Source organism: Panthera tigris, chromosome B3 (genome assembly GCF_018350195.1).
Source record: "Panthera tigris isolate Pti1 chromosome B3, P.tigris_Pti1_mat1.1, whole genome shotgun sequence".
NCBI lineage: Eukaryota > Metazoa > Chordata > Mammalia > Carnivora > Felidae > Panthera > Panthera tigris.
In genome coordinates, this window is record NC_056665.1 from 77077586 (window position 1) to 77105145 (window position 27560).

A 27560-nucleotide genomic window follows, 5' to 3' on the forward strand; every position below is an offset into this window, starting at 1 on the left:
GAGTATAAGTCCTAACTAAGATCTAGAGTCGATAAGCTGAAGACCCAGGAGAGCTAATGGTGTAGTTCCAGTCTAATGGCCCACAGACTTCAGACTCAGTACAGCTAATGTTTCAGTTTGAGTCCAAAGGCAGGAAATAACCTATGGCCCAGCTAGAAAGTAGTCAGGCAGGAGGATTCCCCCTTATTTGAGAGAGGGGCAGCCTTTTGTTTTATTCAGGCCTTCAACTAATTGGATGAGACCCACTCACATTACGAAAGGCTACCTGCTTTACTCAGGGTATTGATTTAAATGTTAATGCATCCAAAAACACTCTTACAGAAACCCCTGTAATAATGATTGGCCAAATACCTGGGCAACCTATGGCCCTGTCAAGCTAACGTATAAAATTAACCATCACAACAGGCATTTACTACATGTAACATGTTACTACATGTAACTACTAGGCATTTCCCTTTTTGTTTGTTATTATTTTTTATTTTTACTTTTTGAGGAGAGCTGTTAGTAATAGGTGAAATCCTTTGTGCTCCAGTTTTCAGATTGGTATCTGTTGCAGGCAGAAGTCTGAAATGAGCTGCATTGAGTCATGCCTTCATATAACCACCTCCCACTGAGTATGAATTGAACCTGTGACTTGCTTCTAGCCAATAGAATTCTGCAAAGGTAATTGGAAAGTCATCCCCTTGATAATGTTATAGTACATAATATTCTGCCTTAGCAGACTGGAGTAAGAGCTTCTGCTAGCTTTGAAGAAGTAAGCTGCATTGTTATGAGAAAGCTAAGTGGCAAGGGGCCTCAAGGGCCGCTGGTTGCTGAGAGTGACACCTGGTTAATAGCCAGCAAGAAAGCAGCAACCACAATCCTACAACCACAAGAAATCACAATCTTCTGACAACCGTGTGAGCAGCCTGGCAAACAAGAATGCAACCTGTGAGATGTTGAGCGGAGGACACAGTTAAATCACTCCTAACCTTCGACCGATGAAAATTGTGAGATAATAAGTATATGTCGTTCTAAGCCTCTAAATTTGTAATGATTTGCTAGGCAGCAGTAGATTAACCAATGCTCTATTCCTGCCACCAAATTCTTCTCTAAGCTTAACATGAAAAACTGTTGAGGTTGTCATATTTTGAAATGTGGACTGGCAGACTGCATTTAATTACAAGTTAATAAGACAAATATAGAATGTCCAAAAGTTGGAATGAGAGTTGAACGCTGTGCAGGAGCTGGGCTAAAAGAAATCCCAGACTGATAAGCAGTACACATCTGACTCAGACATTTAACATGGAACAAAAGCATGTCGGCAACAAGTGCACAGTGTATTCAAATATGGCAGATAAGAAAACAGACATATTTTGATATCTAAGCTGACTATATGTTGCGAAGTTTGTAAACTCATAGCATGGGATTGGCTTCCAGGCACAACATTCAAATATCTAACAGATGATAACCGCACAAAGTCAGGGTTCTATCCTAATGAATGCCAGCAGCCTTAGCAAGCAGGAACAGGATTTAGGCCCATTAATGACAGTTTCTTATGAGAAATGGGATAGAATATAACGAAGTCTAAGACTCCAGTGTCTGTGCTGTAGTTACTTTAAATTAGGTTTGGATCAGAGAGGTCTGTATTTCTCCCTAATCTGTGACAAAAAGAGCTATCACTGACATCTAAACAACCAAGCCAAAGATCTTTGCATGTAAGTGCAGGTAGAGTTACAAATATATAGGCACATAAATAAAATGACCCTTTTGCTCCTTAGAGCAACCCATAGGTCTTACAAGGAGGAGAATTTCTCTGAGAGGCTCTAGCTCCCTGACTAGCACTGAGTATACCCATATTGTGTGTTGAGTGGGGAAAAGAGGGTTGCACTGAAAAACAGATTTGAGCCCAGGTCCATGTCTCTGATCAACAATATTCAGCGAACATCCATAGTAACAATCCAAACTACTCTCACAAGATGACTTAATGAAAAGTATCAGCAGTTAGTCACTTCTCACCCCATTCTAAATGGAATCAGTCCACACAATATTTGGACTCTTTATAATTTTTTTCTCTAATTTTTCTAACAAACCCATGTATCTCTCTTTTCTCTTATTCAGTGAGCAACCCCAGAGTTTCTTTGACACTGTTAAACAAATTCTTTAATATTTACTTATTTTTGAGAGGGAGGCAGAGACAGAGAGAGGGAGAAAGAGTGTGAGCGGGGGAGGGGCAGCGAGAGAAGGAGACACAGAATCCAAAACGGGCTCACGGTTCTGAGCTGTCAGCACAGAGCCTGACACAGGGCTTGAACTCACGAACCTCGAGATCATGACCTGAGCTGAAGTCAGCCACTCAACTGACTGAGCCACCCAGGCGCCCCTCTTTGGCACTCTTAGGTGCACATTTATGTGATTCAAGTCATTTTACAAAATAGTTATATAAGTTACTGAATGTTTGCTGGGGACTCTTCAATATAAACTCATTTTCAAGTCATGTCTGAATACTGAGAGAGTACATCAACAATATAAGCATGCAGGCACATCCGGATGGAAAAAACAACCTAAGATTATTTTGTCACATGAGAACTCCCTGTCGCAGGTCACTCTGGTCCTAGGGAAAGAACTGAACATTTCAAATGGCCACAGCTTAGAATGAAAGGAATATAGAGTCTAATAATGAGGTGCCAAACAAGATTACTAAAGCTCAGCTCTCTGTGATGCCAGCATTTGCTAAGATTCTTATTTAGAGTCAGATCAGATGTTACAAACTTAAGCATCATATTCCAAACTCCCCATAATCTGGACAAACTATGTTTCTAATATTAAATATGACTTTTCATTTTACTGTACCATGCTCTATCCTTTTGGCCCTTATATGTGTTCTTTCTGTTCTTTTTGTCCAGAATGCCTTTTAAGTGATGTTGTTTGCTGGAAATACCCCATTTTCCCTGAAGTTTTACATGGTACATTCTTGCCTAAAGACATGGTCAAAATATTTTTGTCCCCAAATAAATGCATCCTAACTACTCTTCTCGCTTTAAACTATTTCACTATCTTTGTTTATACCACAAATCATCTTATAGTATTATTGCCAGCAAGATAGTTGACTAGATATCCCAGAAAAAATTCTCCTCCCAATGTAGACATCCGAAAAATGCTAAGGAAAATATAACCACAAACTTTGTGCTCTTAAGAAAGTAAGTGAAGGCTACAGGTAGTAGAAGCGATGAAGTAGACAACACGTTTGTTATTATGCTGAAACCACAGGTGCCTTAGGCTGTTTGCAGATCTTATTAACTTAGGATCTAGGGAAAATAACATCTTTCCTGAGATTTCACATGTGGAGATCTTTCTTCTTTCACTGGGGATTGAAATTTGTTATTTATATTACTTATATGGTCCAGGAAATTCTAAGTTGAAACATTAATTTAAAAGTTGTTATTGCCTCGTGGTGCCTAGCAGAAAAGAATATAAATATTCTCTGAAGGGATTCAGCCTCAATTCAGGGCACATAGATTCCCACACGTAAAACCATGCCAAAACTGAGCTCACAATACAAAGTTTCCAAAAGTAGAAATAAACAAGCCCCAGAATTAAGAATTGGTAGAAATAACAAGAAGCAAAATGAAGAGCTCCAAAAACTACATACACTGAAAATTTGGAAATAGAGTAGAAGCTAAGTGTGCTTAAAAGATCTAAATAAAATAGCTGAGTAAATAAAAAGGCATTTTGAAAACATTACTAAAATTATTCAAAAAGAAAAAAAAGCTGCATCCACACTTCATGTGTAGCAGAAAAATATTCCAACAGGAACAAAGGTTTCAATGTAAAATAAGACATGATGAAAGTATTAGAAGGAATCGTGGAAGATTTTATAGAGAAAAAAAGGCTGAAAAATTCCTCTATAGAAAATAGAAAATTTCTACATGGTAGCATACAACAACACCAAAATGAAAAGTAAAATAACAAAATGGGGGAAAATTAAAACTCATATTACAGAAAGATTAACCTGTCCCCCCCCCATATTAATAAAGAATGTCTATGGGATGCCTGGGTGGCTTAGTCAATTAAGCGATCAATTTCTGCTCAGGTCATGATCTTCTGGTTCCTGAGTTTAGCCCGTTTTGGAAACTCTGTTCTTCTCTCTCTGTCCCTCCCCTACTCACTCTCTCTCTCTTTCTCAAAACAAAACAAAACAAAACAAAACAAAACAAAACAAAACAAAACAAAAAAAACATTTAAAAATGCCTGCAAATTGAAAAGAAAAAAGACTAAAATTAAATATGAGTATAGGAAATGAACATGTAATTGTCAGAAATGGAAGTACAAGGGAGCCTTGGTGGCTCAGTCGATTAAGCATCTGACTTCAGTTCAGGTCATGATCTCATGGTTGGTAGGTTCAAGCCCCTCATTGGGCTCTGGGCTGACAGCTCAGAGCCTGGAGCCTGCTTCAGATTCTGTGTCTCCCTCTCTCTCTGCCCCTCCCTCACTCACACTCTCTCTCTCTCTCTCTCTCTCAAAAATAAATAAACATTAAAAATATTTAAAAAAAGAAATAGAAGTACAAATTCCTATCAAATAGGAAAAGGCATTCCTTTGGATCAATATATAGGCAATGCAAATTAAAACTAGGAAATATATCTTATATCAAAATATTAAAATTGTAGACATCTGTATGATACACCATACTATTTAGACTGTAGGATGATACACCCTATCACACATTGCAAATAGAACTGCAAATGGCTACACAAAAGGCCGCAATCCTTAAAGAATGCAATTTGACAAACAAAAGCAAAAATGAACTATTGGGACTTCATCAAGATAAAAAACTTCTTCCCAGTGAAAGAAACAATCAACAAAACTAAAAGGCAACCAATGGAATGGGAGAAGATATTTGGAAATGGCATGTTTGATAAAGGGTTAATACCCAAATTTATAAAGAAGTTATCAAACTCAGCACTCAAAAAACAAATAATCCAGTTAAAAAATTGTCAGAAGACATGAATAGACATTTTTCCAGAGAAGGCATCCAGATGGCTAACAGTCACATGCAAAGATGCTCAACATCACTTCCCATCAGGGAAATACAAATCAAAACCATGATGAGATACCAGTTCACACCTGTAATAATGGCAAAAATTAGTAACACTGGAAACAACCGATATTGGTAAGGATGTGGAGAAAGGGGAACTCTCTTACACTGCTGGTGGGAATGCAACCTGGTATAGCCACTCTGGAAAACAGCATGGAGGTTCCACAAAAAGTTAAAAATAGAACTGCTTTATGACCCAGCAATTACACTACTAGGTATTTACCCAAAGGATACAAACATACTGATTTGAAGGGGCACATGCACCCCAATGTTTATGGCAGCATTATCAACAATAGGCAAAGTGTGGAAAGAGCTCAAATGTCCATTGACTGATGAATAGATAAAGAAGGTGTGTGTGTGTGTGTGTGTGTGTGTGTGTGTGTGTGTATACACACACAATGGAATATTACTAAACTATCAAAAAGGATTAAATATTGCCATTTGCAATGATGTGGATGGAGAAAAAATATATTATGCTAAGCAAAGTAAGTCAGGGAAAGACAAATACCATATGATTTCACCCATATGTGGATGAACATAGCAGGAGGAGAAAGAGAGAGAGTGAGGCAAACCATAAGAGAACTATAGAGAACAAACTGACGTTTGCTGGAGGGGAGGTTGTTGGGGCTTGGCTAAATGCATGATGGACATTAAGAAAGGCACTTGGTGTGATGAGCATTGGATGTTGTAAGTGATGAATCACTAAATTCTACTCCTGAAACCAATATTACATTGTATGCTAACTAGAATTTAAATAAAAACTTACAAAACAAAACAGTTCAATTTGGCAGATTTATATAACTTTGAAGTAGAAAATCTACATGAGCATTTATTTATCCATTAAGTTATTTTTGGAAAGATTTCTGGTGATAGTATGATATAAATAATCTAAATATCCAGTTATTAGATGGCTGAATAAATTAAGATAAATCCATAAAATGGATTACTATGCATCTGTTAAAAATCACAATGAGGAAGCTCCCTATGTACTGAAAGGATTACCACCTTAGTACATTACTAACTAAAAAAAAATATATATATATATTTATATATATATATATATAAATATATATATATATATATATATATTGAGGAACAGTGACTGTGTATGCTACCACTTGTGATAAAAAAAAAAACAGGGTGAGAACACACATTTAAATTGCTTCAATAGGTCTAAAAATCTCTGGGAGATAGCACTAGCAAAAAGATATTAACAGCAGGCAATAGGAATTGGGGGAACAGGATTCCGTGGAGAGTTTTCATAATATATCTTTCTATCATTCAAGGTTATGTCAGGAAAGCAAATTCAAATAGATGCTTAAATTGAAGATATTTTTAATGAAGAGGTTTTACCTAAGTATTAGGCAAGGCTGAAGAAATTAACATGAGAAGTTGAGGCACAAAGAGATTAGTAACAGTGAGAAGCCATTATACCTGCTATCCATGGAAAAGAGGAGGAAATGGATAGGATAGGATAGGATAGGATGGGGACTTTCTTAGAGGACCATCTGATCAGATCTGTAATTGTAGTGGGACACAGCAACTGACAGAATCCCTGTGCCAAAGCAGAGGAAAGGGTGGGGGGATATTAATCTCTTTCTTACCTTCATCCTGGTGATCTCCTATTCCTTTTATTGGACAAACTCAACCAGAAGCCAGATAGCAAGGAATGCAGCAATGCCATCCATAAGCGTGAGACTCCTGAAGCCCAGAGCAGGAGAAAGAAGAGGAATCATGTATTGTTACTACATGCAAGTTGAGATCAGAATTCGATACCATGTGGCATACAGATTGAGAAAATTAAAAGCCTGACGAAAGTCTTGTTAGTAAGACTTGGCTCAAAAGCGGTTCTTACACATGACTAGTGGGTATGTAAATTGATAGAACCTTTGGAAAGCAATTCAGCTAAAGTTGGAGATGTACATTCCTATAAACTAGTAATTCCATTCTGAAATAAATTACCCCAGGGAAAGTCACTCATCTGCACCTGAAAACATGCACAAGAATATTCACTACAGTTTTTCTGTAATAGTGTAAATAATGGCAAATCACTTGAATATTCATTAACAAGACAGGGGAAATCTATGCCTTATTCATGCAACAAAAGAGTGGGCTGCAGTGAAAATGAATGAACTGGAGCTGCATCTATCAAACACAAATACCACACAAAAAGATAAATTGCTGCTGATGTTATTTATATAAAATTTAGCTGCATGCAAATTATATTATAGATCATTTAAAGATAATAATAAGGATAATACTATATTCAGGATGCAGGATAATTCTGAGTCATGACAGATGGGTATGCAAAAGATTCGGCTGTTTGAAAAATGTTTTTTTTTTTCCCTTAAACTATGACGTGGCCATGCTGGTGCTCACTACATTTTGATCAGTTCTTAGGTGTATCTGTAATATAATAAAATATAACAATATGGTAAACAGGATCAAAGTGAAAAATATATATATATATACATAATGAAAGGATACACGTGTTCTGTATTGAATTGTATTCCCCCCAAATTCATATGTTGTAGCCCTAATACTCGATATGACACTGTACTTGAAAGTAGGGCCTTTAATAAGTGAGAACTTAAGAGTGGGGCTCTAATCCAAGAAGGCTGGGATCCTTATAAGAACAGGAAGAGATACCAGCAGTGAGAGTACATGTAGAAAAGGCCATGTAAGGTCACAGACAGAAAGTGGCCATCTGAAAGCCAAGGAGAGAAGCAGCAGGAGAAACCAAACCTGCCAACATTTCGAACCTGGATTTCCAGCCTCCAGAAATATGATAAAAGAACAAATTCTGTTGTTTTAGCTACCCAGTCTATAGTAATTCGTTATAGTAGCCCTAGCAAATGAATACAACATGTAGTTTATTTCTTGGTACCCACAGTCGTTAGCTCTGAAAGTGTGATATGTCTCTGCCTTTCCATTGAATTTGCTTTCAGATGATCATTGGTGGAACTTCCTAATAGTAAAATTCAGTGGTCCTTTCATTTCTTTCTGTCCTTCAGTGTACCTCTGAAAAAAATTACTACTATTTATCCTTCTTTGATATGGTTGGTTTTTAATATTTTTTTGTCTTTATTTTGTTGTTTTGAGTTTTAGTGGTTCTCCTCTAAAAATCTACATAATTTGTCCTTTCCCTCCACATTTGTTCGTCCTCTCTAAGATAATTTCTCTCAAGTCTATGTCTTGTCTCTTTTATGTCTCTCACTTTCCTCCATGGAGTGTCATGCAAATAATTCCCTAAATCATATCTGAGAGCCTTTTCTCTTACTTCCCAAGGACAGAAACTAATTTCAGTTGCTTACTAATCACAGGTCATTTTATTATGCACTGACATATATTATCCCCTAGTATGTACATCTACTCTATGAATACTGTATTAATCACTTCTGTTACAGTAGCAATGACACATCATGAACAACGTAGATTTTTTTAAAAAGGAAAAGTAATCTCAGCTATTAATGAGAAGACAAACACAGAGAGCTAACCACACATGGAAATGTGTTTAAACCCGTATCTTTCTGAATGTAGATTTTTGCTATTGATTATCAGTACCTGTTAATAATTTCCAGCTGCATATTCCATTAGCACCTCTAAAACACATATTTCTAAAACTGATTTTACCATTTTATCCTCATATCTGTTTTTCCTCTCATATTTCCACTGCCATCTTCTGAGTCATTCAAGCATGACAACTGTGTATTGTTTCTAATTCTCTTTCCTCTTCCTTGCTGTCCACATGCAGTAAGCTGCTTTCATCAGCCCCTTGTATTCATTGCCATCTTCCTCTTTCTGTTATTATTTCTTTGTAAGGCTGTTGAAATTATATGTTAACTGGATCCTTCATTTTCAGTCCTCCTCTTCTAGTAGCTTAATTAGCACAGTAATCTCTGTAAAGCCTAAGTACAGTCTTACCAAGGCCCTGATGTAGAATTTCCCTTTCAGATCTAATACATTCCCAGTGCCCCAGGGAAAATTTCTTTTAAGGCCCTACTACAGTTTCTTTTTCTTTCTTTTTTAATTTTGTTCAGTTAATTAATCAATTAATTAATTAATTTTACTTTATTTTAATTCCAGTAGTTAACATACAGTGTGCTCTTAGTTTCAAGTGTACAATACAGTGATTCAACAAATTATGTTGGGAAAACTAGACAACCTCCCACAGTTTCTTGACTGTCTAACCAATCCATTGTGAGCCTATACATTCACTTTCATACCAGTTCCTGCTTTGTTTCCCTATGACTTTTCCATTTGTTAGTGCCATTAGTATCATGCCTAAAATGTCCTTGATTTTTTGGGGCACCTGGGTGGCTCAGTCAGTTGGGCGACCGACTTCGGCCCGGGTCATGATCTCACAGTTTGTGAGTTTGAGCCCCACGTCGGGCTCTGTGCTGACAGCTCGGAGCCTAGAGCCCTCTTCAGATTCTGTGTCTCCCTCTCTCTCTACTCCTCTCCTGCTCATGCTCTGTGTCTCTCTGTCTCTCAGTAATAAATAAATGTTAAAAATTTTTTAAATGTCCTTGATTTATGATTTATTGTAAAATATAGTTTAATTTCTGTCTTTAGTTCCTGTGTGTTAACATACTTTTGGCTTATTTCCAACCAGACACTTATAGCATGTCAGCAGTCATTGAAGGCTTCTTGCAACTTGTTTATCCACTTGACTCTTCGAGGAAGACTTAGAAGTTGATTTTTGACTTCATTACATGTGGTCTGCAATACCAGGTACTTCATAAAACAGATATAATGAACTTTTAATATTTTTCCCATCTTTCCCTCTTATGTACACGACTCCCCAACTTTCTATAACATGGCACATGCATAAAACTGGGTTTGTGTTTAGGTGAACTAATATAAATGAATGCTACAGAGATAACAAGCTGAGGGCTCCTGCTTATTCAGGCCAATTAGATGCACATTATGGCACACAAATAATTCATTCAAGGTACGTGCATCAGTTTCATACCTCACCAATTAGGAAGACTTTCCATTTATAATATTTGATTATTGAATACTATAGGAAATAATTTAAGAAAGAAGCCACATAATCTTTATATTTTGCCCTTTAAATATTTGTGACCCTGTGCCAGAATTATCACAGTTTGCCAAAATTAGTTTCTCCTCAGCTCTTGAGAACGTACAGGAATGATGTCACTATCTACCTACTCAATCTATTGTCAAAGTGATTGTTCCCATATACCATTTTTTCTTCATTTGAAGATGCCAATGATTATGACACTCCATCTTTTAAATTATATCATGCTGACAAAACATAAGGAAACATTATATTAAGTGCATATATTGATTGTCTGATACTTCTCAACATCAGAAATGTTTAAATGAGTATGTGTGTTTTATAATCAGTGTTTGTCCATTTATTTAAAGGAGAATGGATGTATCATGTACTTCTTTGTTTGCAGATGACTTCTTCTCATGGGTAGAAGCTTTTAATTCTCTTCTTACATGACAAACATAAAGGGGTGGTAACTGTGTCTGTTGAACTATCTCCATGTATTGGCTTTTTGAGCATTTTGTATGATTCATACATTCTTCTTGGAGCTATGTGAAAACTAAAGTAGGTCTCCAAGTGATTTTTAGGAGCCATGTATGAAACACCAAAGGATCCAGGACAGGTTAGGACTCCTTCCAAATCATACATGTGATTGTCCCTCCTTCACATTTGTGATTTTGAGTTGAAGAATGGTAGGTGCATGTGTATCTATTGGTACCAGCAATTAGTGCTTTAGTTGCGAAAGGTTCATTATATGTACATTATCATACACAGTTTCAACACTCTCAATACTGTTAGTGGCAGAGTACTGATTTTTAAGTTTCCCCCTTCCCCACGGGCTTGCTAAGGTTGCATCACTGAGAATTCCAGATGGAGGACTACTTTCTAGTTCATACATGGAAGCCCGCCAAAGAGGGAGAGGCTGTAATTTAAATTAATCTTCAACTGGGGGTAGGGAATACTTCAACAGTCCCCTGGAGGATTTGAAAAGCTTTGCCAACAGCAACAGTGAAACAAATCATTGTTGTGTACAGATAGCATGATGGCAGCATACTTAACTGAGGGGAAGTTAAAAACAACAATTGCTCAGATTACATCAGAACACGGCATTTCAAGAAGGTACTCCATTTTTTTTTCTGTCCCTTAATTTTTTCAAATATAGTAGTTCTCTACCTTACTCTCTACCTCTTCCCCATCCCAACCTGAATGATACACTGAGCTTAGAAAGAGATCTTTCTTAATACCTTTTCCCTAGCTTTACAAATAAGTTAAAATCTAGACTCTACAATTCCATAGCAAATATGTCATTGACATATTGTAATTGTCAAACGCACTTGATCCTTGCCTCAGTAATGGGTCTGGCTCTTAACCCAAGGTTAACAGAGGCAGTACCGAGTTCATGAAGATGTTTTTGAGAAGAGTCATAATACCCATCCCTCCTTGTTTTGTTCATTCATTTCCTTAGTGTGGGAGGTTAAGAAATGTGTTTAGATTATATGAACATGTTTCATACATTTTATCTGATCCTTTCTCTATTTATATCAATTTAAGTATATATTTAACTCTTATGTTGAATTTCTTGTTGCTCATTTGCCAACCTGGACTCTGAATTCCTCAGAAAGCCAATCCACATGAAAGTTTTGTGAATTCCAATAGTCCTGTAAGACATCTGTGCGATTGCTACACTTGGGAACACAACATCACATTCAGTTCTGTGGAAGTGAAAACCTACGTTCCAATTATACAAAGTCTCCTTTTGTTTAAATGATGTCATAAAACTATATCAATATATATTTCTGATAGAACCATTTTGATTTCAAAATGGAAGAACTGTTAGTGACCTCAAGATAAGAAATTCAGTTCTCTTGCCCAAGGTTGTTAGCAGATCAATATGGTTCAGCTTTCTGGACTTCTAATCAAGTGCTTTGCTTATGTTAGCCTTGATTTGTAACACATTTAATGTTTTTCAGGTGCCCCAATTATAATTTATCAGTTTTGAAAAACATTCATCCCAAATTAGTGAAAGCTTAATCAATATATTCAAAGTATACCAGTGACCAGAATCAATTCTGAATCTTAGCAAATTAACAACAGTTTTCAAAACTGGACTTTGGCCTTTTATCTATTTCAAATTCATTTTTGTGTATGGTGTAAGAAAGTGGTCTAGTTTTGTTCTTCTGCATGTTGCTGTCCAGTTTTCCCAGCACCATTTGTTGAAGAAACTGTTTTTTTTTTCCACTGGATATTCTTTCTTGCTCTGTCAATTAGTTGATTAGCTGAACATATAGTTGGGGGTACATTTCTAGGTTTTTTATTCTGTTCCACTGATCTATATGTCTGTTTTTGTGCCAGTACCTCTGTTCCTCTCCCCCGCTCACACACACACACACACACACACACACACACACACACACGCATGCACACACTCTCTCTCAAATAAAAATAAAAGAAAATGAAGTAAAAAAAAAAGATAAAACAGAACTCGACACAATTGGCGTTTGTAAAATATTTTATTTCCATTTATTCAAGTATTAGTTGAACACTTCCTTGGGAAGAACATTATGTTAGTTTGCCACACGCGGAGATTAAAAATACATAGTTCTTGTATCTATGGAGGTCAAACTGGAGTGGAGGAGACAGAAGAAAACAAATCAATTTTAAGGGATATATACGGTACCAATGGCTCTGATACTTTAGATATATCCACTCTGGTCTTTTGTTAACTCCTCCCAACAGGGTAAGTTGTCTCTAGGGCCCAGATGTCATAGTGCCCACTCTGGATATTCTGGAATAATATTAGCTTTCCAAATGACTGAGGGCCCGTGTGAACTTCGTATAGATGATTGTTTTCTAGAAGATTGTCCTACTACTATGTATTCCCCCTCTGCCTGAAAGGTGCGTAAGGGATGGGTTTTTGTAGAAAGTGACTCAATTTTGGAAGAAATATCTGCATAAGCACCCTGGGAGGGAAGGAGGTAGGATAGAGATAGGGTAGAAAGCTAAAGAACATGGAATCTGAGCAGGGTAACTCCCTTTGTATTCTTGCCCTGGATAACAAATGTTTGGGGCAAATCTACATACCTACCTATGTACAACTAACATACAGATATTTTCTGGGTGTTATGGGAGTACAGAAGAGAGTTACCAAGTAAAAGCTGATGAAGATATATTTGGAAAAAAAGATGACATTATATCTCAGTTTTAAAAGACTATTAATAGTTATATGAGCAAAGTGATGAAGTTCTTAGAAGGTACTGCATGTGAAAATGCAGGGAAATCCATATTTATCTGTGTGGTATGATATTCATAAGGACCTGTGTAAGGAATTTATGGATGACACAGTGTTTGGCACATATTAATGGATATAAGGATTTTCACCTTTCTTTGGTATCAGCATTGTGCTAAAATATTCCCCTTCCTTCCATCTGTGGCCTCACAAGTTTTCTCACACTACTCAGTTGATGATTTCCTAGGAATTAAAAATATTCAGTAATTCAGAATACTTAACAACCATTATAAGCCAGATACTACATTCCTCTGAGTCTTTCCTCTGGAGATGGGCTGGTTCTTTCATTTAATATAAGTGTAAATAGAAGAGTACCTCCAAGGAGTGAGTAGTCTGCATGTTCTCCATCTAATAGAGTTTCAACTAATGAAGATTTAAATAAATATTAGGGGTATACAGTTAAAGGTGGTGGATTGGTCACACACATGATCTTCCATTCCCCCTTGAAATATCAATAAACTTATAATAAAGGAATGTATTTTTAAAAAGACTTAAGCCAAACAAGGCAAAGATGATAGAATATAATAATGCAATGTTAAGAAAAGTGAGAACCAGATGTATACATGGTGTGATGGCTAATTTAATGTGTCAGCTTGGCTGGGCCATGGGATGCCCAGTTATCTGATCAATCATTATTTCTGAGTGTGTCTGTGAGGGCTCCTTTAGAATAAATTAGCATTTGAATTGGTGAACTGAGTAAAGCAGACTGCCCTTTCCAATGTGGGTGAACATCATCCAGTCTGCTGAGGACCTGAACAAAAAGGTGAAGGAAAGGAGAATTCCCTATGATTGCTTGAGCTGGGACACTGGTCTTCTGCTTGGACTGAGACTTATGCCATCTACACTCCTAGTTGTCAAGCCTTTGAACTCAGACTGTAACTATACCACTGGCTTTCCTGGGTTTCCAGCTTGCAGATAGCAGATCATGGCACTTTTCAGCCTCTGTAAAAGTATGAGCCAATTCCTTATAATCAGTCTCTTTCTCTCTCTCTCTCTCTCTCTCTCTCTCTCTTTCTCCATCTCTCTCATTCTGTTTCTCTGGAGAACTCTGACCAATGCACATGAAAAAGGCCTTTAGAAACCTAAGAAAGATAATTTCTACCTGACAGTGAGGAAAGATGATTTAAAAAATCTGTTATACTATGGAACACTTAAAAGGGACATCAAGTGCCTTTTGAAGTGGGCAAAAATGTGAAATCAAAATTGAAGAGACCGTTGCAAGTTTCATATTTAAACCTGGACCTCCTTTATCTGTTGTGAGGCAGTACTCGGCTGTCAACAGCATTTACATATTCATGAATGGTATATAGGGAACATTGATGTAGCCTAAATGACAGTCACAATATCACTGTATTGGGAGAATGAGGGTTTTAGTGTGTATGAGTGTGGGCGAGGGGTGGTGAGCGGGAGGTGGCAGTGTACAAAGGGGACGTCTAGATCCTCATCTTCCGTGGAGGGATGTCAACAGAGAATGCCTAGAGCCAACAATTTAAAAATAGTAATGAAAGAATTTAGTTAGATATATGGAGCTATGTATCAAAAGAATAAATTACAAGAGATGAAAGTGTTTGCCTCTGGGGAATGGTAAATTGAAGTGGGGATTAAGACACTGCTAATTTTTGTCAAAAGTCCTACAGTATTATTTGAGCCTTTAAGCTACATGCAACTATTAGCTAGAAATACAAACGAAATCAAAAGAAATAGCATCAAGTTCCCATAAATTTGACATTCTCCCAGAGGAGTACCTGTAGTGCTGATAGCCCGTGTTGCATTTTAATTCTAAACTCGTATCCTTAATAATCAACTGAGCTAAAGGTACATTTTTGCCCATATTTGAACCTTCCTGGTTTCTCCACCTGCCTGTAAAATAAACACAATTTTGTGCAGTCTTATATTCCTTGCATGAATGTTCTGAGAATACTTGACATACCACAGGATAGAAATATAATCTATTTAGATCAACTGTAAGTAATTTAAATGTTACATATCATTCGATCAATGTTGAGAGGAGAACTAAATGAGACCCTTGGAAGTTAATGAATTGCCGGAGGAATTTCTACTGGCAAATAATCATAATGATAGGAAAATCTTTTAGTACTGTCATATGCTTAGCAGAGACGTCCAATTACAATTTCTTTTAATTCTCTTACACCAAATAAAAATAGGGGCTTAGTTAAATTTTAATTCAGACTGCTTTCACAGAAAGTTGAAGAGGTTATCTCTCCAGAAATATCCTGGACTATTTCATAAACATATCATACTGCATGATGGTTCCATTAATCTAATTTGAAAATGTCAGCATGAAAAATCTTTGATTCATAGAGTATTTTAAAAATATATCTCTGGTGTTTGTTTTGTTTTGTTTTGTTTTGACATGTCATTTCCTAATATTCTGTCAGCACTTAGTCTAGATGACTGCAGTCGGCAGAGCCAACTAGTCAAATCATCCTTGATCTTCTTACATACATGCTGCAGAACATTTTCTTTATCATCAGCTCCAGAAAATGCTATTTATCAAGGCCCTCAGGCAAAACCTCCCTAGGGTAGAGTGAGGCCCAGAATCAACTTTAAGAGTACAGGGGAAATCTAGTTGAAATAAATCCTAAGGAGACATTCAAGGGAATAAATCAATCACAATATGGCTTATGTATAAAAATGGGAAACATAAGGGCTCCAGGAGTTCCTTTGTATACCTCAGGTCTTTAACTCATTGCAGAGGGAAATTAAAGTATCTCTGAGCCCTTTACTTCTTCCTATATGTATCGGTTATTGGCAAGAATGGTTAACTTAACCATATAATTTCTTCTTTTTAAAAATTTGTTTTAATGTTTATTTATTTTTGACAGAGAGAGAGACAGAGCATGAAAGGGGAGGGGCAGAGAGAGAGGGAGACACAGAATCCGAAGCAGGCTCCAGACTCTGAGTTGTCAGCACAGAGCCCAAAGCCGGGCTCAAACTCACAGACTGCGAGATCATGACCTGAGCTGAAGTTGGTCGCTCAACCGACTGAGCCACCCAGGCGCCCCATTAACCACCCAGGCGCCCCAGAAACCATATAATTTCTTCTTGCCAAAACGTTACATTACGATAAATCTTCAGTACCTCTATGAGATGATTCAATCTAGGTTTTGGGGGGTAAGAAGTATTAAGTAATCAGTACTTATCATAAGAAATAAAGATTAGCTTAGATAAAGGTCTCCTTTCTGTAAAGGATCAAGCAGTAAATATTTTCAGCTTTGCAGACCATATAATCTTTGACAACTTCCACTCTTCCATACAGTATGAAAGCAGCCAGAAAGTATACACAAATGAATGGTCATGGCTATATTCCAGTAAACCTTTATCTACAAAACAGGCACCAAATAGAATTTGGCTCATGAACCATCAGATGCTAACCCCCTGGATTAGGTGATATTAGAGTCAAGAAATCAAGGATGACTACTAAATCTTGCCATAAATATCATATCCACTACCTCTCAAGAAGTCCCCTAGAAGAATAGACACAATAGTAGTGGTCGTGTGGGGAATCAAATACCCTATAGGTTTTTTATTTTTAGGAATATAGAAGTTGAGCAATTGCCAATGCAGAGCCATGGATCTATCTGACTGAATCACGTAAATAAGCCTATAGGCCTAAATAAGAGTTTCTTTTTTTATCTACACTGAAAGAATCTGACTCTTTGGATATTACTGATTTACTCCCAGTCTCATGCCACAAGAAATAGAAACAATGGCAATCATTCAGAGATAAAGAATGCTGTCATGGCTCCTGAAGACAGGTGGGCACCCACTAAACCACCATACTGAATGGAGTAGGGATGGGTAGAATGGAGCAGCTCCAACTACAGAACTGGCCACAGTGTACTTTACTGAGACAGCTACATGCCCAGAGAAAGTATAAAAGAGATCATCCATAAATTAGTATGAATTTGTTTTTTAGACAATGGTGTTCATAATTAGTAGTGAATGTAGACCATTTATTTGCTGATTATTCAGATTATTAGTTCTTTTTCTCTATGGGGAACGCAAGAAGTAGAATAAAGTGAACTAAAATTCCTGAGAGAGAGAGAGAGAGAGAATATATGAGGTAAAAACAAGTGATCTTTAAAGCAGTTTCTAACAATTGATAGTGCCTCAATAAATGTTACTTTTAATTCCCCCTGAAATCTAGTGTTGACCTCTGTACAAATTGCTAGGCTGTTAGTTAGGCATGAGCAAGGAGGGATAAAGCAGGTGCTGGCCACACCCTCAGTGCCATCCCCAAGTGTTAACAGCCACACCTTCAGAGCCACCTCTAAGGGCTAATGAAACTAGAAAGGCCTAGCCTCAGAGCTGGCTCAAAAGCCACAAGGGGACTTGTAAGAGCTGAGCATGTGCACAAAGGGTGAAACTTGTCCTTAACTACCTTTAAGGTCACAACAAAAGCTCTTTAGACATTCATAAATATACAATACATAAAAAAATACAGTTATAATAGAATGCATCATGGAAGAGTGCATGCGCAGAGACCAAAAGGTTATATAACCACCAGTGGTCAATCAAAAGTGTCAATCAAAGCCAAATTTACCTGTACCCAAAGCAGCCTTAAAAGGACGCAGCTAGAGGTTCTTGGGGCCATTGCCACTCTTGTTCTGGCAGAGCAGAGGCCTGCGTTCACTCTTGAAAGTGTACTATACTTATCTACTTAATAAACTCTATCTCCCCATTCTGGTCTGAGGTCTCCAATTCTTTGGTGCATCTGAGCCAAGAACAAAGCAACCCCGTAACACAAATTAGCTGCATATATGGCAAATTTATAAACATTTTTAGGACCTACTTTTATTATCAGAAACGTGATAATATCAAATCAACCTTACCCAAAGCTTGTTTCTTATTTCACCTCTATTTTAAATGCTGCAGAAAAGCCTGGCATGATTTCGTCTTGATTGAGGGAAATCAGCCTAGTATACGTTTTCATTGCTCCATCTACCACAACATCATATACTTTTCCTTTATTATCACACAGTTACTACAGTGTTGTTTTGTATTCATTTATGTAGTTTCTTGATTAACCTCTTTCTCTTCACTAAACCATAGGTCTGTTAGGGGAGATACCTTATTCATTTCCTAGCACAGATTTTGGAACTCTTTTCTAGTAGTAATTCTAAGGAATACGCACTCAGATTTAAAAAAAAAAAAAAGAGAGAGAAAGAAAGAAAGGAAGAAAAGAAGAAGAAGAAACTTATTCTATGATTCTGAAAGATCCTCAATATTATTCATTCATGTATTTGTTCATTTTTATATTCTTTCATCATGAATCCACTCCCAACGTATGACCATGCATTGTGCTAGGTCATTGTGTGAATGTCCGACTTTGACTCAGGTCATGATCTCACAGTTTGTGGGTTTGAGCCCCACATCTGGCTTGCTGCTGTCATCTCAGAGACCGCTTAGGATCCTCTGTCCCCGTCTCTCTGTTACCCTCCCCTGCTCACGTGATCACTCCATCTCAAAAATAAATAAACATTAAAAAAAACTATAAAAAATAAAATTAATGTATCTGACTTCGTTTGGGAGTGATCTCAGTAGGCTTTAAAGAGGAAGTGGTATTTAAGCTTATACTTGACAGAGGAATGCATAGGGGAAAAGATATTAAATAGGCAGATTACTCACACACACATGCACATGCACATAGCCCACAAGGCATTGTCTGATAAGTGCACATTCAATAATAACTATAGTTAAAAAAAATCAATGTCCAGAAGTGGTCCAAGTTTAGACTTGAGCCATGATTTGTTCAGATCAGGACAAAGACTTAGGCTTTGGATATTATCTCAGTAATGACTTTAAAGGGAACCTAGGTTAGATCAGTCTGTCTGTCTGTCTGTTTTTCTCTCTATGTACACATGCACACATGCACCACATTTATCACAACTCAGCCATGAAGTCTAATGTACTATAACTAAAATATTTTTTCAGATAACTTGGAATTTTACTGATATAAAATACTTATCCTCAGATATAATTTCTAATTCCCTATTTTACAAACTTTATGTATGAGAACTGATCACCCACATTGTCTTCTTTCTGAATTTTAATAAGGGATTATTTAAGACACAAGTATCCTCCTTTTTCCCCTTTAGTTTGTTTTTTGCAAGGATAATTAAAGTAAATGGAGCATAATAAAGAAAGAATATTAGCTTCCAAACAAGAGTTTCTAAAATGAAATATATATATATATATCTCAGTACATTGGACTTGTAGAAAAGAAGGCCAGTTTAAATGGAAAACTATTTCAAATGTATATACTTTAGTTATTCTAACTACATTCAGTAACAAAAATTGGATGTCAGGACTACATATTGGAAATTGCTTTTAGGAACAGATAAGAATGATTTATAAGTAGACAGATTGGTAAGAAAATTTGAAATATGAAAGCGTGCTTAAAAACAGTTATCTAAATAACAGACTATTTAGATCTAATAGTCTATCTACAATTTTCTTTTTTTACTATCAATGCTTTCCATGGAGAAATTTTTCTTCATAATTAATAAAAAGGTCAGAGTCAACTAAGACATTTATTTGAACATGTGAAGTTACAAATGTTTAAAGTTATAAAGGTTTCCTCTTTGTATTTTTATCTTTGTATTATAAATTTTTGGTATTCCTTTAGAAGTATCATCATCTCTATTATGTCCAAAAATAAAAATGAGCAGTTTTAATGCATACACAACTTCCACCAAGTAGAATAACAAAAACTCAACAATGTTTAGCAATTTTCTTGTTTTGTTTAACTCTGCTCCAAACATGATTATTATTTAATTGCAAAAAGTGTCAGATGATTTTTTTTTCCCTTTGAAACAAGTGGTGAGTCATTGAATGGGAAATGCAATTTTACTCTTATTTTAAGGGAGCCCTTTGTGAGCTTTAAAAACAAACCTTGGGGAGAGGAAGAGACCCTTGGGTGCTGAGCTGTCAATCCAGAGATCATAGTAGCACGTTTTTGGAATACTGCTGGCTCAGAGATGTTATAATGTGTAAGAAGTAAACACCCCCCACTCATTCTGGTAGTTTTATTGCTTCTGGCGTGTTATGATTAGAGATGTGTGTGGCTTTAAAACTGAAAAGATTGAATTGCTTAACACGCTATGTATTGGAAATCCTGGGCCAAATGGAAGCTTAATCAGCATTTTTCTTCCTTCTAAATGTAAATGGTATGATGTAGTGTCCTGTAAATGATGCTGTTTATCATATACTGTCAGACGATGCTGCTGAAAGATGCATTTCCATTTGTTTCCTTACTTGAGTTTGATTTGTAAAATCAGATTTAAACAGTGGATGAAATTGAATCTAAATTTCAAGGACAGACAACCTAATAATATTAGCATAACTGGGACTAAGTCTAGAAATAGTTATTCTAATTCCAGCCTTTAGGATTTGAAAGAACAATGTGTCTTTATTTTCACTTTAAAATAATTAGCCCAAATGTAATGAATTTTATGGTAATTATAGTCATTAGCAATGGAAACTTAATCTCAGCCAAAGGATTCATGTGCACACTACAATTTGTATACTGAGCTACAAAAGATCTCTTTTTTCTTACACGTCTATAGTACCACAATATAAAAAATATGATGGAGAAATTGCTTTGTAAGTATTTTCATACTTATATTTTATAGCGGTTTATAAGTAATTTTATAATTATTGTGGTTATTTTAATGTGATTTTTCAGTGGCTGGGGGAGAACATCACTATTTACATATGCAAATCTTTCTGGCAGATATTCATGTGCTCAAAAAATTTAGAAAACCTTAATTTACCTTGTCCATGTTCTCAGCTGATTACACCCAGTCTAAAATCAGTGTGAACCACATATGCATGTCAAAAGCCTTCATTATTATTTTTGTTAGAAAAATGTATTTCAAGACTGCCAATTTTAGAAATTAGGACAATACCATTCTTAATTCCATGCACCAGGAGCAATATACTTTAGTGTCTGCAATTCACAAATTCTTAAACAGAATTTATTTTTCCGTTACACTTGTATGGAAACTTTTGAATGTTTCCTAACAAACTGCAATTATCTTAAAGAGTTGCTCAAACCAGACTGGGGTCAGCAGGCAAGAAGATGAGGGATTATGAGTTTGTAAATGCCCACTTGACTCCAAGTGAAGGTAAAGTAGAAAACCTACGAAAGGGTGGTTGCTCTCGTTAAAAATTGCTGCCTTAAGACACCCAAAGTGTCTCCCAGGTTTGTACTACTTATTGAGTTAGTTTACCGAAGCACTTAAAACTGCCAATTCTAAGTTGGAGAAGTGAAGCTGGTGGGAGGAACCTGGTTCACCTGGCTCATTGGGAAGCTTGATGAAGTCAGTCAACATCTGGACTGGGAGTGGGTTCAACCACTGTCCAGGAATTCTGGGCTTAGCATCACTTTATACAATGCCCTATCCAGCCCTGCTCCATGAAATCCTTAGCCATAGTCTGAAGTGGAATACATCATTGCTGAATGGGTTGGGTGGGGGGTCCTTGGTAAAAATGACAGCTAGATCATGGATGTGGCTGGATTTATACATTAAATGTTTGAAACATGCATGTTGATTTGTACTTTGGCCCCAGACCTCAGAATTATTAGAGGTGAGCCTGAAACCGGGAGCTTTTGAACAACATTTAAGATGGCACTGGATGACTTTAAAAAAAAAAAATCACAGACTCCACATGTTAGTATTAACTTGAAGCTCCTCTTTGACTCAATTCTTTCACGTGTATACATGTATACACATGTAGAGAGTCTCCAAGCCCTGACATACTATGATCAATTTTACTTTATTCTGAATACTAATTCATGAAATAATCATAATGCACATTTATCACTTAAAGAATATTATGTTGCTAAAATCTACATTATAGATATTTTTTAGGGCTTTGGGGAACAACAGTATTTTAAGTTCATTGCCACTTGCTTAGAAAAAAATTGCAGTGCAATCAATGGTTTATATCAATATAATTTGTTAATAAAACTTCAATGTAAAACTTCAACATAATATGATATGTACTTAATATATAGAAATGTTACTCCCCAGTACTTCTTTTTCTCCTAAAATCTATTTTCTCTATATTTTTGAAGATTTAGAAATCAAGGACTATGTTAACAGACATTTCCCTGATTTCTGTGTATAAGCCAATATCAACATGGTTTGTATCATGTACTCTAAAATATGAAGTCTTAATAATGGGTTAAATAGTGAAAAACATTTTTGAAGTACAGTTTATTCCATAACTATGTATTAAGTGCCTACAATAATGCCAGACAATGTAAAAGGTAGTAAAAAAAAATAGAGAGAGATTTATACTAGTATTTTTGTAAGAGAGATACACATATAATTAGATAATTCTGCCACAAAATGATGAATGATACAATGTTCCAAGGAAAAATGCTTTGGGAATTTATAGTAAAGGCATGACAAATTCTGCTTGCAGGAATCCAGAAAGATATTCTGTTTGCTGTCAATGCAGCTAGATGTCAGGGATAAATAGCAGTTTTCAAGGCTAGGGAAAGAGGAAGAATATTGCAGAAGTTCTACAGAACTGTAGTTCTACAACTATAGTAAGAAGAGCTTATCAGAGAAACTGAGCAATTTCATTTGTGTGAACATGGAGCCAGTTAAGTATGGCAAATGTGGGAGGCAGTGGCCAAACATGAAGGGGATGAAAATGCCAAGGTAGGTTGATATCTAAAGATGAAGAGTCTCTATGGCATGTCACATTGTATGTTATTTTTCCCCATGAGCCCTTAGGATTTAGGAAAACTCTTCATAGAATGGATATTATGCATAAATAGTAATGTAATGTGTACATATATGTGAAAAGTAATCTTTTTAAAAAATTTCTTAATGTTTATATTTGAGAGAGAGAGAGAGAGAGAGAGAGAGAGAGAGAGAGAGAGCGCGCGCATGAGCAGAGGGCGGGCGGAGAGAGACAGAGACAATATCTGAAGCAGGCTCCAGGCTCTGAGGTGTCAGCACAGAGCACAACGCGGGGCTAGAACTCATAAGCTGTAACATCATGACCTGAGCCAAAGTCAGACTCTCAACCGACTGAGCCACCTAGGTGCCCCGTGAAAAGTAATCTTGACCAAGTGCAGAGCATTGACTGCAATGGGGGCAGACCAATTTCAAAGAGATAGTGAGAAGGTTTATGGTTATGTATAGAGAAGGGGCTCTAAAAGCCTGAATTTAAGCAGTGACAATGGATTTGCAGGGGGTGGGGAGTATAATATTTAATTCATTCACTCAAAATAATTCATTTAAAGTGAGTCTACTATGGGCTATTCATTGTACTAGGCAATAAGATAGAGTTTTGAATATAACACACAAGTTATGTGTTCTGAGATATACTGAAGGTAGAAATTTCAGGTCCTACTAATGAAGAGAGTATGTGTGTATATGGGTAGGGGGTAAGAAAGGAAAACAGGAAATAATTGATGAGAAAAAATCAGACATTTTGTGTGGAACATAGAATTTTTTATTATTACTTTTTTAATGTTTATTTATTTTTGAGAGAGAGAGAGAGTAAGAAAGTGCAAGCAGAGGAGGGGCAGAGAGAGATGGAGACACAGAATCTGAAGCAAGCTCCAGGCTCTGAGCTGTCAGCACAGAGCCCAACGCGGGCTCAAATCCATGAACCGTGAGATTATTACCTGAGCTGAAGTTGGACACTTAACTGACTGAGCCATCCAAGTGCCCTGGAACATAGAATTTTTGGCAATGCACATAGAAAAATGGAGTTTTAGAAGAAGATGAGAATTGCCTGGGTGGCTCAGTTAAGTTTCGACAATTTCTGCTCAGGTCATGATCTCAGGGTTCATGAGATTGAGCCCACCATTGGGCTTTGCTCTCACAGCATGGAGCCTGCTTGGGATTCTCTGTCTCCTCTCTCTATGCCCCTGCCTCACTCCCGAAATAAATAAATAAACTTAACAAAAAAGAAGATGAAACAGTTGACTTAGGCACATGTTTAATGTGTTTGTGTGATACATGTAGAGATGTCATTCTAGAATGAAATGATGAATGCCAGTCTGTGGCCTGAGAAAATGAGAAGAGATCATTTAGATTTGGGAGTTAGTAGTTTAGAAATTATGTCCTGAATTATAGGAATAGGAGGGAATCACTTTGGGGGAGAAATCATCAAAATTGTAAGAAAATGTTAAAAAAAAAAGTTATAACAGAAGTCTAGGAAAGAGTTTAAGGGCTACAAAGTATTCACTCTCAATTTAATTTGTGGAGATGCTGGGGTGCCTGGGTAGCTCAGTCAGTGAAGCCTCTGACTTTGACTCAGGTCATGATCTCACAGTTCATGAGTTCAAACCCCATGTCACTCTCTGTGCTGACAGCTCAGATCCTGGGGCCTGCTTTGGATTCTGTGTCTCCCTCTCTCTCTGGCCCTACCCCACTCATTATCTGTCTCTTTCTCTCTCTCTCTCTCTCAAAAACAAATAAACATTAAAAAAATTTTGTGGAGAAGCCAATGAACATTTAGAAAGTTGGAAGAGAAGGGAACAGAGAGACAAAATAAAGGATCAAAGGGGCATTTTGTTTTTCTTTTTGTCTTTATTTTTAATAGGAGAATCCAGCTTGTGTTTTATATAGAGAAGCCAGAGGAGATTGTAGTTGTTGAAAAGAGAGGGTATAATTAACTGGGCAAGATCTCAGACGGAAGGCTGGAAAGAATAAAGTCCAATGAAAAGGTTATCGGGAGTAGAAAGAAGGAAAATCATCTTTTCCTTGACAAAAGGAAGCATTGGGTATAGATTATCCTAATGTCATTTTAATCTAAAATTCAAAGAAACATTACTGAGAGAAAAACAAATTACTTTCTTTTAAAATGCTCATAGGGAGCTGACATCCCATTCCAGACAAATAATTAAATTACATTTATAACGATGGACTATAGGCCATGACTATGCTGAACCTTATATATGGTCTCCCAAATGTAATGATAACTGAGAAATGGTTAGACATATCTGTAAGAACATAAAGCTTGTAATGTTGTGAAAACAAAACTAAATTCATGCAAATTTCAGAAGTTTGATATCTAAATAGCCTATGTGAACATTAGCCACTTTATTAATGGCTTCTATATAGATCTATTACCCTTATTTTGCTTTTCTTCCTTTATTGTTTGTTTTACTTTACTGCATGTTTTGTGTTGCCTAAGCTTATTTTTGAAACCAGTCAAATATATAAGTGAATAAAATAATGTGTCAGTATCACAGTTTTGCATTAAATTTATGAATGCACAGTGATTCACTTATTCACTTTAATGAAAATAAAGATTTGGATTTTTCCAACATTATAAATAATGCTGCTAAGAACATTTTGTCCATACATCATGTTTATTACATAAACATACTTTTGGTATATGTGATATCAACATCACTGCTTTCAAAAGTAGGTATACCACCTGCAGGGAATAAGTATCCCTAATATTCCCAGGGCTGGGGTTATGGTCAGGAGTCAGGAACATCCTTTTGACACTGAAAATTGGGCATTCTCCCCACCTAGAACAAGTTTTATTTCTCCAATGCTAGAGAACATATTGAGAAATGATATCCTAAAAGGTCAAATTCTGCAAACCTCTATCAGTGAATTTCACCTTTGGGCTAGAGTAATCAAACCAATGCTGAGGAGAAATGCCAACTGGGAACCAGTACCACTCTTGGAAGAGTGATACCTGTTAAACAAAGTAAGCTGCCTGGGGAGCATAAGGAAACAGGAGAAACTAAGAACTGCATGGAGTGGATATTGTACATCCTGTGCGTAGTGCTTTTAACATCCTGGGATAGCCAGTAGAAAAACCAGATGGCTCATGGGAGGTGACTGTGGGCTACTGATAGCTGAACAAGGTAGTGCCTCCCATTGATGCAACTGTGCCCAACACTCCCACCATTGTAGATCCCTTGGCCATGGTCTTAGGAGCGTATTGTGCTGAACTGGACTTAGCAAAAGGTTTGTTGATGTTGTTGTTGTTGTTGTTTTCCAGTATACCCTTGGCCACTGAGTCATAAGATCAATTTTCTTTCAAGTGGAAGGGACAACAATGTACCTTTCAAGTGCTTCCCAAGGCTACCTACACAGCTCTGTGATTTATCATGGGATGGTAGCCCAAGAACTGTTCTCCTTCCCCACATCAATAAAATGGGCTCCTTATACTGACAATCTCATGTGGACATATGAAACCTTGTCTCTGCTACAGGACACTGTGCAGACTTTGCTGGAATATCTGTGAGGGACGGGATGAGAGGAAAATGCAGACAATTCAAGGCCCAGACACTGCCAAGTTTTGTGGAGTCATATGGTCAGGTAAGACCTGCATTGTCCCTGAGACTGTTATCACCAAGGTGCAGCCTATCCAACTCCTAAGAATATGAAAGAGGAGCCAGCTCTTGTAGAGATTTTGAGGATTTGGAAGACTTTGATTCGCCACTTGGCACAGTGCCTCTGTCCCTTATACCACCTGGTAAAGAAAGGACATGTAGAGGACCAGAGCAACAAGCTGCCTTCGGGAAGGCAAAAATGTTAGTGAAGCAGATGGAAGCTCTGGGCAGCTCCCAATCAGGGCTATCATTTGAGTTAGATGTATTTGTGACTCTGGAAGGTATGGGTTGGCCACTGTGGCTGAGACAACAAAAGGAGAGAGTACCCTTAGGATTTTGGTTCCATCTCTAGAAGGGGGAAGAAACTCAATATACCCCCATAGAACGACAGCTCCTCCCAGTATACATTGTTCTTCTTCAGGTAGAGGTAGAGCCTTTCATAAAGGAACAGCATATCATGGTAAGAACTTATCTTGCTAATAAAGGGGTGGATTGAGACTGTGTTCCATTGATCTACCTTTGCCAGGACTCAAAACTCCCACTTTGACTAAATAGCAAGCCTATTTGTACCTGAGAAGTTCCTTGTCCACTAACCGTCTCTAGAAATATGGACATTACTAAGCCCTGTAGAGTATGTTGATCCTTCAAATGCCCTCACCCCTATTCCTGTGGTGGCCTTTGTGGCCTGTAGAGAGGGAATGGGGAAAATTCCTGCTGTTGCCTGGTATACAGATGGGTCTAGTCAGGGCAACCAACCTACTTGGATTGTAGTCGCTATTGAGCCCAATAATGACACCTTTGGATGGAAATAGGAATGAACTGT

At 37.0% G+C, this 27560-nt stretch overlaps 1 long non-coding RNA gene across 1 annotated transcript; it reads left to right on the top strand.

The window, feature by feature from the left end:
- Positions 1-573: 573 nt before the first annotated feature.
- LOC122239246 lies at positions 574-26695 on the top strand. The gene is made up of 3 exons (XR_006218193.1): positions 574-663; positions 9693-9811; positions 26617-26695. It is a non-coding gene; the product is annotated as an uncharacterized LOC122239246 (long non-coding RNA).
- The last annotated feature ends 865 nt before the right edge of the window (positions 26696-27560 follow it).